At 54.5% G+C, this 11,030-nt stretch overlaps 2 long non-coding RNA genes across 2 annotated transcripts in view; one reads left to right on the forward strand and one right to left on the reverse strand.

The window, feature by feature from the left end:
* Positions 1 to 1,222: 1,222 nt before the first annotated feature.
* Positions 1,223 to 5,386, reverse strand: LOC116524235. The gene is made up of 2 exons (XR_004257230.1): positions 5,263 to 5,386; positions 1,223 to 3,235 (listed from the first exon to the last, which is right to left on the reverse strand). It is a non-coding gene; the product is annotated as an uncharacterized LOC116524235 (long non-coding RNA).
* Positions 5,387 to 8,122: 2,736 nt separating this feature from the next.
* Positions 8,123 to 11,030, forward strand: part of LOC116524236 — a 15,111-nt gene continuing 12,203 nt past the window's right edge. Inside the window, exon 1 of the long non-coding RNA XR_004257231.1 lies at positions 8,123 to 8,458. This is a non-coding gene — a long non-coding RNA (uncharacterized LOC116524236). The remainder of the gene's footprint in view (positions 8,459 to 11,030) is intronic.

The following is an 11,030-nucleotide window of genomic DNA, read 5'->3' on the forward strand; positions in this document are numbered from 1 at the left end:
AATTGGTGTTTGCTGGGGTAGGGGTCACTGTAATTCTCTAAGAGCACTTCTTACGCTGTGCCTTGGTAACAGCCTGCTTCATGTGTCTGTCTGCCCAGGTCCTCAGCTCTGGCTTGCACAATGCTAGTATTGTTGAGGTTGAGTCGAATTGATTTGAATTGCAACAGGACTTTTTGGGCAGAATTGGGCTCCCTTGTGAGTGTGGGACGGAGTCACTGGGAGCTAGAGGAAGGAAATGAGAGGTGCTGCTCTGCCTGGTCTCCTGGAATTCAGATCCTACCTGGAGGCTGGGGCCTTCCTCTGGGATGTCCAGGCTCTAGTGAGCTTCTGGGGAACCCATGGGCCACGAATCACATGTACAATAGCACGTATCTCCAGACTGCCCTGTGAGGTGGGTGTGTAGTGATGGGCTTCTCCAGCACAGAGCAGTGGATGTGACAGGAAGGCACTTCCTAGTCATCTGCAGAATCGTGGTTGCTCTCCAAGATTTCCACATCATGAGAAGGAGGAGCACCGTTCATGCCTCATTTGCCAAATGCCCAGCACTTATGTGTCTAGCACAGGGTCACAAAAGGAAGAGGCACCGTCCTTTCTGTGTTGGAAAGGCAAGGAAAAAGTATCTGGAAGTGAAAGAAAAAATTGAAGAGGAATAACGAGGTGGGCTTGCCTCATGGGACTGGCCTTGCTCATGGTTGACGGCAGCAGGACATTCCCCCCAGAACGGTGTCATCCACCCACACTGGCCACGGAGGTGCCGCCAGTGATGCTGCCATCCCCATAAACATTTGTGGACTTTTCTTGGGGACTCACCTTTTTGTGCTGTGTGAGAACCTCAGTGCACTCTTTTGATTATCCTCAAGATGCAAATCTCTGCCCTTTGTGGGTGAATAGAATTTTTGGAAATTATGGGTCAAAAGTGACCCCTAGCTGCCACGGGCTGTTCGATTCAGTTCTGCTCACTTCAACACAAAATTATTGGGTGTCTGCAGCACGTGAGGCACTGTAGTAGGCCCTGGGAATTCAAGAAACCCCAACTCTGCCCTCTCGGAGCTGACAAGGTGGCGGGAAAGGTAGATACTAAGTGTAAAGATACACTGGACGCATCGCCAGTGTATCAAGGGGTGGGCATTGTTGGAACGCTAACAAGGACGGGGCGTCTGATGTGTGGGTGGCAGTTGGTCAGACAAAAAGTGTTCTGGGTTGGAAAAAAAAGCATAAAGGATAACAATACTAGCTATCATTTACTGAACACAAACTGTGCACCAGGCGCTTTTCTATGTAGTTTAAGTTTATATCCATGATCTCATGTCATCCTCACAATAAACTTATTTGGTAGATGCCATTATTATCCCCCAAATTGTAGATGAGAAAACAGAGGCATGGACAGAATAAGCAACTTTCCCAATTAGGACATAGCAGAACTGGGATTCATACCCAAGCTCTCTGGTTCCAGAGCCTCCTCTTAACTGCTTTGCTAGAGAGCTTCCACATGTGCAGATGGAATGGCACCATTTGAAAAGGAATAACGAGAATTCCACTCAAGAGTATGGGGCGGGAGTGGGAGGCGGGAGGAGCCTGTGGAAGTTTGAATTGGTGTACTCTTTTAGAAAATAATGTGGCAACTCATGAGTAAAGGGACGTAAGGTGTGTCCACTTTTTGACACAGTATTTTTACTTCTAGAAATGGATCCAAAGGAAACAATCAGACACGTGCATAAAAGTGTGCCACAGGAAACGACCTAAACAGCCTTCAGTAGGGGTTGGTTAAATACATTACAGCACATTTATGCAGCTAAATTTTATGCAGCCTTTCAAAAGTAAAGATCGCGTCTGCTCCTCTTGGTTCGTGCCTTAGGCATACTTTGAGGAAGCAGGAGAGAAGTCTGTAACAGAAGGGGCTGGGCTCCTCTGTCAGCATGCCTGGGAGGTTCAGCACCCTGTGGAGGCAGGGAGGCCAGGAAGAGGGGCAGTGAGACTCAGCGCCAAGTAGTCCTGACCCAGGGGAGGGGAGGGTGCGGCTGGCCAGCGGACAGCCTGAGCTCTGGCCCTGGCTCCAGGCTCTGGGTTTAAAGAGCTTTAAAAGCTTATTAAAAAGATTCCTTAGACATCAAATGGCTCTTAAAAATCAATATTTTGATGATTTAAGTGCAGGGGAATCAGAAACATATGGATCAAATTGCCCTCAAATTATACACACTTAAAAAAATGTGTTGGTCTTTAGCAAGACCCAAATATTTGAAAACCAGTTAGAGACGTTTTCCTCATCTCCTGACACAGCTCTGCTAGGTCAACTTGAGGAGTCCGGAGAGGAGGTAGGTGGGAGTGAGGTGGGGCCCAGAGCGAGAGGCGAGGAGATACCTCTAGCTGGTGCCTTCCATGTAGGCAGGGCTGTGAGGGGCAGCTATGTGTGTGTGTGTGTGTCCACGTGTGTGTGCATGTGTGCAGGTGTGTGTGTGCATGTGTGCAGGTGTGTGTGCATGTGTGCAGGTGGATATGTGTGCACACAGGCAGGTAACAGTGAGCACGGGTGCACATTTCCTCTAGGTCTCCTCATTCTGAGCCTATGTCCCATGGTCAGTCTTATCCCTCCATGTCCTGGACATATGTATTGAGACTCAATCTAAGGTTTATAAAGTATGTTTCTTCGGTTCCTCCTTCTGGGTGTGTCCCCTCTCCCCCAGCAGCAGATATGGTGCTGTCCATCTCTGCAAGGTTCAGGCCAGGAAGGACACAGATATCACCTTGCCCAGAGGTGACCAAAGGCCCCTCGGCTGTGGGCTGGTTCTGCAAATGAAACCCTAGTGGTGCAGGTCGGTGTATGGCCCTAAGCCCAGAGCTGCTGCGGCTCTGCTTCTCTGCCACAGAGAGCCAGGGCTCTGAGAGCAGCATTTGAACAGCGCACATGCCATCCCCAATCCTCCTTTTACAGAGGCCCAGAGCAGGAAAACAAAGGTATAAGTTTGGGCCCAGGGGAAAAGCTGTCACACACCTAAGTCCAGCTCATCTCAATCCAAACCACCATGGCCCCACCCTGCCCACTCCTTTTTCTGTCCCCCACACCCTCCTTCCCCCTGCTTGGCATGGGGAGTGGCAGAGCCCATGGGACCTGGGTTTCAGCTGGTGGTGCTGCATGGTTTTGAAGGTACCTCTGGTTCTGAGGGCTGCTCCCAAGTTCTCTTCCATCTCTGGGACAAGACGGTGGGGTGGGAGTGGGGAGCTCTGTCCACTGGAGCCTCTAAGAAGGAGACAAGCCACACCTGAGGGTTGGCCTTAGGACCGAGGGGCTCCAGAGGGAACAGGATTGGGGCCAGCTGGCTCCCGCCTTCAGCCCCTCCAGCCTCTCTGGTTTAGGCCTTTCAAGGGCCCGTCACCCTGCCGGCAGAGAGTGAGTCCCGGGTGAGCTGCTACAGGGAGCAGGTGAGGGACTGGGGCCTTACGGGATGCCTGTGACTCAGCAGGCCAGGAGTGTTCCTTGGGCACGCCGCCTCCCTGGCTAGACTTACTTCTGGGCTGGTGGTACCTGGCTCTTCCCACTGGACCCCTGAGCGTCCACTTCTCTTGTGCCAAAGAACATTCTAGGCCCCAGGCCTTACAGTGCCTCAAAAGGACAGGGACTGGTTTGCTATTCCAGGCCCCAAGAGTGGCTGGGGGAGCATGGGCCTTTTTCGCAGGGGCCTCCCCCACTCGGCTGGCATATTAGGCAGGCTATGTGTTGCGTGACTCCTCTGGCGGCCAGGGGGCGTGGTAATTAAGGTGATGGTTTCCACCTGGATGGGCAGTCTCATTGGCCAGAATCGAGGCTTGGGTCACTCCCCGCACCCCAGGTCCACAGGGACTGTCCAATCTGAGGAGGGAGATAAGGAGACAGAATATCAGAAACAGAAATGGGGTCCAGATGAGTGGGGCAGGGCATCCCAGAGAGGATGAGGCCATCTGCTGGTATCTGAGGCTGACTGGGCACAGCCCCATGGGACAGAGCGGAATACCAGCTGCTGGCCACCAGCAATGTTCCTGCCACCAGCAGAGTCAAGGGGCGTCAACCAACTGCGTCTGCTGGTCTTATAGAGAACTTATAGCCCTCTCCCTGGCCCTTCTCTGGGAATTCTGGGGACAGGACAGAGGCCTGGGCTGGAATGTGGAGACCAGGAAAAAGGTGGGAATGTATTGGGGTCTTGGATGCAAAGGGGCGTCCCAAGGGCCTCTCCTGACCACTACTGAGTGCCTCAGAAAGAAGGGCTGAGAGCAGGTGACAGATGCCTGAGGACTGTGGCCACTGCGGCTGGACAAGGTGGTGTGTCCTACAAAATGCAAAGAGGAAAACGAGAAAGGAGGTGAAATTCACTCTTCAACACCAAGGAAACGAAAGGGAGTGGGAAACACTGCCCAGCTTAGGGTTCCTGCTTCTGGAGTTGTCCTTCTTCCTGCGCCTCGGCACTCAGCCCCTGGAAAGCCCACTGTGGAAAGAAACAAGAGGCTGGAGAGGTGCCTCCCTGGGTCAGGCAGGGCAGGCCCTGGGGTAACAGCTCTTGTGGGGGTTGCGAGTGCCGCCATGGCATCTGGTCACTGTGCTGGAGTAGGCTGGAGTTCGTCCCAAGAAGGAATGGTCATTCCCAGCATCAAGCCCTTGCTCCCAGGACTCCCTATGGGCCACTGAGCGGACACTGGGCCCAGACTAGGGAAGCCTCTTAAGTTCTTAAATGTGTCCGCTGCCTGCAATCCTGCCTCTGCACCCTTGCTCCCCGCATCCAAGGCCCTCTGCCATCCTAATCTACTGCCCTCCTTGTTGCAAGCACCTCTCTTCCCGACAGTCTTTGCTGAATGCTCTCCCACACAGGCGTGGGCTGGGATGGGGTGAGTGGATCTTGAAGCATGCTCAGGTTTGGCTTAGTAGAGAGGGAAGGCACTGTCCGCTATGCTCACTGCACTCCAGCTCCCCGCCTCATCCTCTTCCCAGGCAGCACTGACGTCTGGGTTCCAACTTCTCCAGGGCTCCAGCCCAGCACCTCCCTCTCCAGACCCACATTCCTAACAGCCAGCCAGACACACGGCCAAAGCCAGCACACCAGCCTCTGCCTGGATTCCCACCGCCACCCTCCACTCAGCCGAGACGGCCACAATCCTGGAATTCACCCTTAACGCCAGCCTGGCCCTTCTCCCCCGTGCCAGTTTATCGCAAGCCTCTCACACCTCTCCTAAATATTTCTTACATCTGTCCCCTCATCTTCATCCCCCCGGCCCCAGGCCCAAGCTTTCCCTGCTCACCTGGGTGGCAGCCACATCCTCTGAACTTGTTTTGTCTTTGTGCTTTGGTTTGTGCTTCCTGCACATTTTCAGTCGAGTGAACTTTCTAAAATGCTAAGCTGCTCCTATCTCTCCCCTCTTTAAAGCCCTGGCAGGCTCCCTACCATCCACCCTATGAAGCCCTGGCTTCCTGGGCCAGCAGACTTTGCCCCCTGTGACCTGGGCCCATCCCTTCTCCAGCCCCATGCTCAAGCTTTCTATCCAGGCCTAGTGACCTGCTGGCATGTCCCAGGCCTGCCAGGCTCGTCCTTACTCCTTTCACGTGCTGCTCCCTGTGCCTGGCAGGCTTATTGGGGTCAACCCCGCTCTCAGACCACTTCTGATCTCTTAGTGAAGTTGTTCCTGGCACTCCAGATCGTCTCGTCCTTTGCTGGATGTGAGATTCTGCTCCGGGTTTACGGCATCGCCAGCTTCATTTCTTGACTCTCTCCTAAAAAGCCTGTGCACACTCTGAGGCAGGCACTGGATCCGAGAGCCATGCTCAGCACCTGGAAAATGTCCACGGAATGGAGTGAGTGAATACGTCTACACGGCATGCATCAGCCGGCCCCCTGGCCCTCTTTTGAGGTCCCATCAGGTATAAGCCTCTGGCACACCCTGTCTACTGGGCGTCTGGTCCTTGCATAATCCACATGCAGCTCAACTGTGGAATCTGTTTTTTTTTTTTAAGTTTAGGCTGTTTGGGGTATAGCCCAAGGCTGGAATGGAGAAAGCCTCTGAGCATCCCCTTTCCTCTGTCTTGGAGGGAGTTTGATGGACAAGGGCAGCCACCCATCTGAGTGGAGGCCAAGGCTTCAAGGATTCCAGGCCTGGCTCTGCCTACCACAGCCACAGAGCCATTCAGTTGTTTACAGAGTCCACAAATATTTGTTGAGTGCCTACTGTGTTCTCCTGCCTTTAATCCCAGCAGTTTAGGAGGCTGAGGTGGGAGGATCACATGAGGCCAGGAGTTCAAGACCAGCCTGGGCCTCAAAGCAAGACCCCATGTCTACAAATAACAGCAACAACAATCAGCTGGGTGTGGTGGCACGCGCATGTAGTTCCAGCCACTCAGGAGGCTGAGTGGGGAGGATCACCTGAGCCCATGAGGCCAAGGATTCCGTGAGCCATGATCACGCCGCTGCACTCCAGCCTGGGTGAGAGAGCACGACCTCACCCACCTTCCCCACAAATCAACATGTGCCGGAGGGGAAACAACAGGGAGGCTAGAAGGGGTGGACTGTTTCAGATAGGTTGCCACAGAGCTTCTTGGAGGGTCAGTGTTTAAGCTGAGGCCTGAAAGACAGGAATGAGGCAGCCATTCAGAGCACTGAGGAGAGGGAGGCAACTCTAAGCGGGAGGCAGCCTGCACATCGGCTTGAGCGATTTTTATCCCTCTCCAAACCTCAGTTTCCCCATTTGTGATGGGGACTATAATGCTTCCCTTGCCGACTCACGGGGGCTTTGGCAGGGTTCAGAGGAGCCCGTGCTAGAGGGCATAGCTAGGTATGGGACATAGCTGAATGGGACATACCTGTTCAGACTCAGAGGCCGTGAGATTCTGTTCTCTGTTTACGGCAAGATGGCTGTCCCCTCCTGTTCTCCACAGGGAGGCACCAACCACCATCTCTGTCCTGGTTAAAAAGTAAATCAGGGGCATATGTCCTCAAAACCTCCTGAGGCTGTGTCATGGATAAAAAAAGAAGAAAAAAAAAAGTAAAGCAGCCTGGGAGGGTCTCCCTTGAGGCTTATCAGCCTCCCACTCCTCCGTATAAATATGGTGATCAGAGTCCATCAGGAGACGAGATTTTTGAGGAAAGACAGTGTGGGACCTGAGACAGATGGGTAGAAGACACCACCCGGGGGAAATAGGGGGACCGGGTCTTCCCAGCCTTCAAGGGGAACCCCAGGCCTGGGACAATGCTTGACACAGAGTGGGGGCTCCATGCAGTGCTGGTGAGAGGATGAGCCAACGTTCCCACAGCCTCACCCGCAGAAGGGAGATTTCCAGACAACAAGGGTTCCGATATCCCAACTCCCTTCCCCGATCCCCACCCTTCTTCAATTCTTCTGCGTCTGCCCTCGCTTTTCTTGCAGGCTTTAGGGGGTATTCATGCTCTCCATTTCCCAGCAGACATGTGGCCGGGCCAGTGGGGCTGCGTGTGCGTGTGTGTAGGCACGCGGGCTGTGAAGGGGCTGGGGACAACGGCCCCGGAGTGAGATTCAGGGCACAGCTGAACTGCCCTGAACTCTCCTTTTTGTTTTCAAGGAAATGCATAATCCAAGAACCACCCACGGCCCTGGCGGCTCTGCTAAGCAGGGCTGGAATGTGCTGCCTTTCCCGTTAGTAATTGTTTTTTCTAGTTAGCCTGTAACCCTTCCCCTGCCATTCCCCTGCTGCAGGGGTGAGGCCTGCAGGGATGGACACCTCGGCCGCCCTCCTAAGATGTCCATGCACTCTCCACCCCACACCCACGGGGCCCAGGGCCTGGTCCTGGCATCACACCCTGGACCCTCTGCCTTCGTGGGGGCTCCTTCCTCACTGAGAGGGGTCAGAGCTGCTGGAGACCACAGAGTCCTGCGTGGGGCCTGCAGATCCTTGTTATGAAATCTACGTGTCTGGTTGTAGCCATGGCTGTGACTGTGAATGGGTGTCAGTGCAATGGGCGGAGGAATGTGTTTGTGTGGGTGGCTGTGACCTGGGATACTGAGGACTGAGGGGTGGCGGGGGGGAGGGAGAGAGAGAGAGAGAGTGTGTACCCTGTGAACATGGGTACACAACTGTGAAAGGCAGCAAGTGTGGTTGTAAATCCAGCGTGTGTGCAAGCAGGGGGTGGGGGTGTGGGAGAGTGTGAGCGTGCGCCTGTCCTGGGAAGGAAGATCCACGTGGATCTGAGCTGACTCAGCACTTCTCTTTCCCGCCCACCCAGCTGAGCGCCTGAGCCTTTGCTCCAGGGAGGAAGTAGTGCCCTCTGCCCCCATGTTTGTGTCATTGGCTGCCTCACCCTCACCAGCAGGAGGGGGGCAAACGTGGCACCCTGGGCCCCGTCCCAGTTAGCTGAGCTGTGTATCTTTAATCCCAAGGAATTAAAGAGGTCAGAGGCTCATGCTATTTCCCGACCCCTTCCTGCCAGGTCCTATATTCTCTGGGGTCTGGAGCCCTCTGCAGTGGCTGCAGGTAAGGCCAGGCCTCTGCTCTGATGGAGGCGGCCTCTGTGGAGTAAGAAGGGGTACCGGCCTATTGCTTGTTGCACCCCGAACCCCACCTTCTTATGACACTGACCATTGCTGCCTCAGCCTTGGTGACTTGTGGCCTCTAAGTCTTAGTGTGAGCTCTACCTCCCAGGGTGGGGAGGGGTGCTGGGGTGGCCTCGGCGTCCCCATCTTTCAGGGAGCTCTGCCACTCCAGAAGTCAGAGCTCAGATCACAGAGGAGCTGGGAAGTCAGGAGGGAGGGACAAAGCCCAAAGTCTCCCGTGACAGGCCCGGGGGCAGAGGCTGGCCTGTGCCCTGAGCAGCGAGCAGCACAGCGGTGCCAGGGCCCGGTCCAGTGTGGCTGCTGAACATTTGGTTCAAATCAAAGGCCTTTTCCAGCCAACAGAGGAATGCTGCCGAGTGGGATTTGGGAACGGGGCCCGGCAGGGCAAACACTGCCTTAATTGAGGCCCTTCTAGACTTTTAATTACAAGCAATGTTTTCCCAAGCTTCCTAAATTGACCATGGAGACCCGCTGGTGTTCGTGCCCATGCCAGGGACAGAAAAAAAAATCATTGTGCAAGCTTTTTCAGCAGGTTCATTTTAGCAAATGTTTTAGGTAGAAAGGCTCACACAAACTGGAGGCGAGATTCATTTTTCTAGGAGGGCCAGGCACAGACACAGAGAGACCCACACCCACAGGTGTGCTCAGACACACAGGCGGAACACACGCACACCGACGGGCACCTGTCGAGAGAGGCACGTGGACAGGCGGAGGACGTAACCGAGGAGTGGCTGCCCAGGCTGCAAACACGAGGCTGGAAATCCAGCCTGAGCACCCGGAGTGCTTTAGAAAGGCAAACACTGTTGGCGCCCCCCACCACCGCTCCCACCTGCACCTCCTCCCTCCCCTCCAGGCTGGCTGGGCCTGGGCCGATGTCGGAGCCCCTGTGCCCTTCACAAGGCCTGTTTATAAGACCCAGGGCAGTCGCCAAAACCCCAGCTGTGTCCCTGTCCTTGTCTGTCTCCAGTGGACATGACTGACTGGAAAGGAAGCCATGCCTTTGTCTGCGGAAAGAGGACCCGTGTTCAGCACCCAGTGGCATCCTCGGGGCACCTCCTGAGGGAAGCTTCCATGGGGAGCAGCTGGTCCGGGTTACAGAGGCAGGAAGTGGAGGTGCCCCTGAAAAAGAGACCCCCTGGGAAGAAGCTCCCAAAGCACGAGCCCTGCTTGTGTCCAGGAGTTGCCCGTATTCTAGGACTCCCTCAGAGCTGATGTGCATCCCCAGGCAGGGCCTGCGCGCCTGACTGAGAGCGCTGCTCACCATGGCAGCCTGGGCACTGGGCACGCTCAGCTCAGGACCTGTTTGTTGTAACAGTGACTGCTCACTGCTGGGCTCCGGGGGCCCTGACAGCTGGAAAGACAGAGCAGGTGCCCCGACACAGGTGATTCTGGAAGCCCCAGAGGGGCCCTCTCTACCCTCTTTTCCTCTTTCCCTGATGTTTGTGCCCCATGTCTATGGGTCTGGACACCCAGGCAGCCTCCAGAATCCTTCCCAGTGCACAACAATGAGCCCGGAAAATGGTGCATGATAGAAATGGGAACAAGTAGGGTGCCCTGAGAGGGAGGGAGGCCAGAGATAATGCCTGCTTCACCATCCTTCCAAGGATCCCCTTGAATGTGGGCAGTGGCCAGACACAGGGAGGTCAGAGGCCAGGAGCAGAGGGAGGCCATCCCCTGGGCCCAGCCCTGCCAGCCAGGGTGAGCCTTGATGGCCGTTACAGGCCGTTGCTATTGTCCCTTATCTGGGGCTCCCGGCTCTTACACCATGTCCCCAACCGCCCCTGGAGTGTGTGTGTGTTGAGGGGGGCCCACTGCTCCCTCCCTAAACAGACCGTTACTTGGTTTCCGTTGTTTGGGGAGGGGGTGGGGAGCTGTCTGCTTAATTAATCATTTTAGGCCACCCTGGGAAACTCATTAAGCCACCTCTCAGGGCTGGGAGCAGGAACTGAGCCCTCCAAGTTGGGACTTTCTGGTTTGCCATATCAGGGTCCAGTTTTCCTTCCACTCATGTGCACACATGTGCATCAGAGTGTGCCTGTGTGTGTGTGTGTGTGTGTGTGTGCAAGAGAGAGCAGGAGTACAAGGGAGAGTGCCCTTGTATCTATGATTCTGTGTGTGTTTGCGTTTCCTAGATTCTGCAAGGAACTTCCCCTGATTCTTCTTAATTACCCGCCTAGAAGAAATTCAAGATGCTTAGAGCAAAGGTCAAACTCCACCTGTTTTCCCTGCACTTCATTTTCTGGCAGTTCCCACAATAGTACAGATAAGTAAAAGATTAAGGCAATCTTTTCTAATTAAAGTAATTAAAAAACGGCGATGATTGCACCTTTCATCTGAAAGGGAAAATATTTACTCATCCAACTGCAGGCCCTTAAAAGCATTCAGGAGGTCTATTTTGACAAAAGGATCTTCCTCCCCTCCCCCAGCCCATTCTGCTCTTCCTGGACACACACACACACACACACACACACACACACACACACACACACACA

The sequence above is a fragment of the Sapajus apella genome, unplaced genomic scaffold, assembly GCF_009761245.1.
Source record: "Sapajus apella isolate SASKATOON/1434 unplaced genomic scaffold, GSC_monkey_1.0 scaffold44, whole genome shotgun sequence".
Classification (NCBI taxonomy): Eukaryota; Metazoa; Chordata; class Mammalia; order Primates; family Cebidae; genus Sapajus; species Sapajus apella.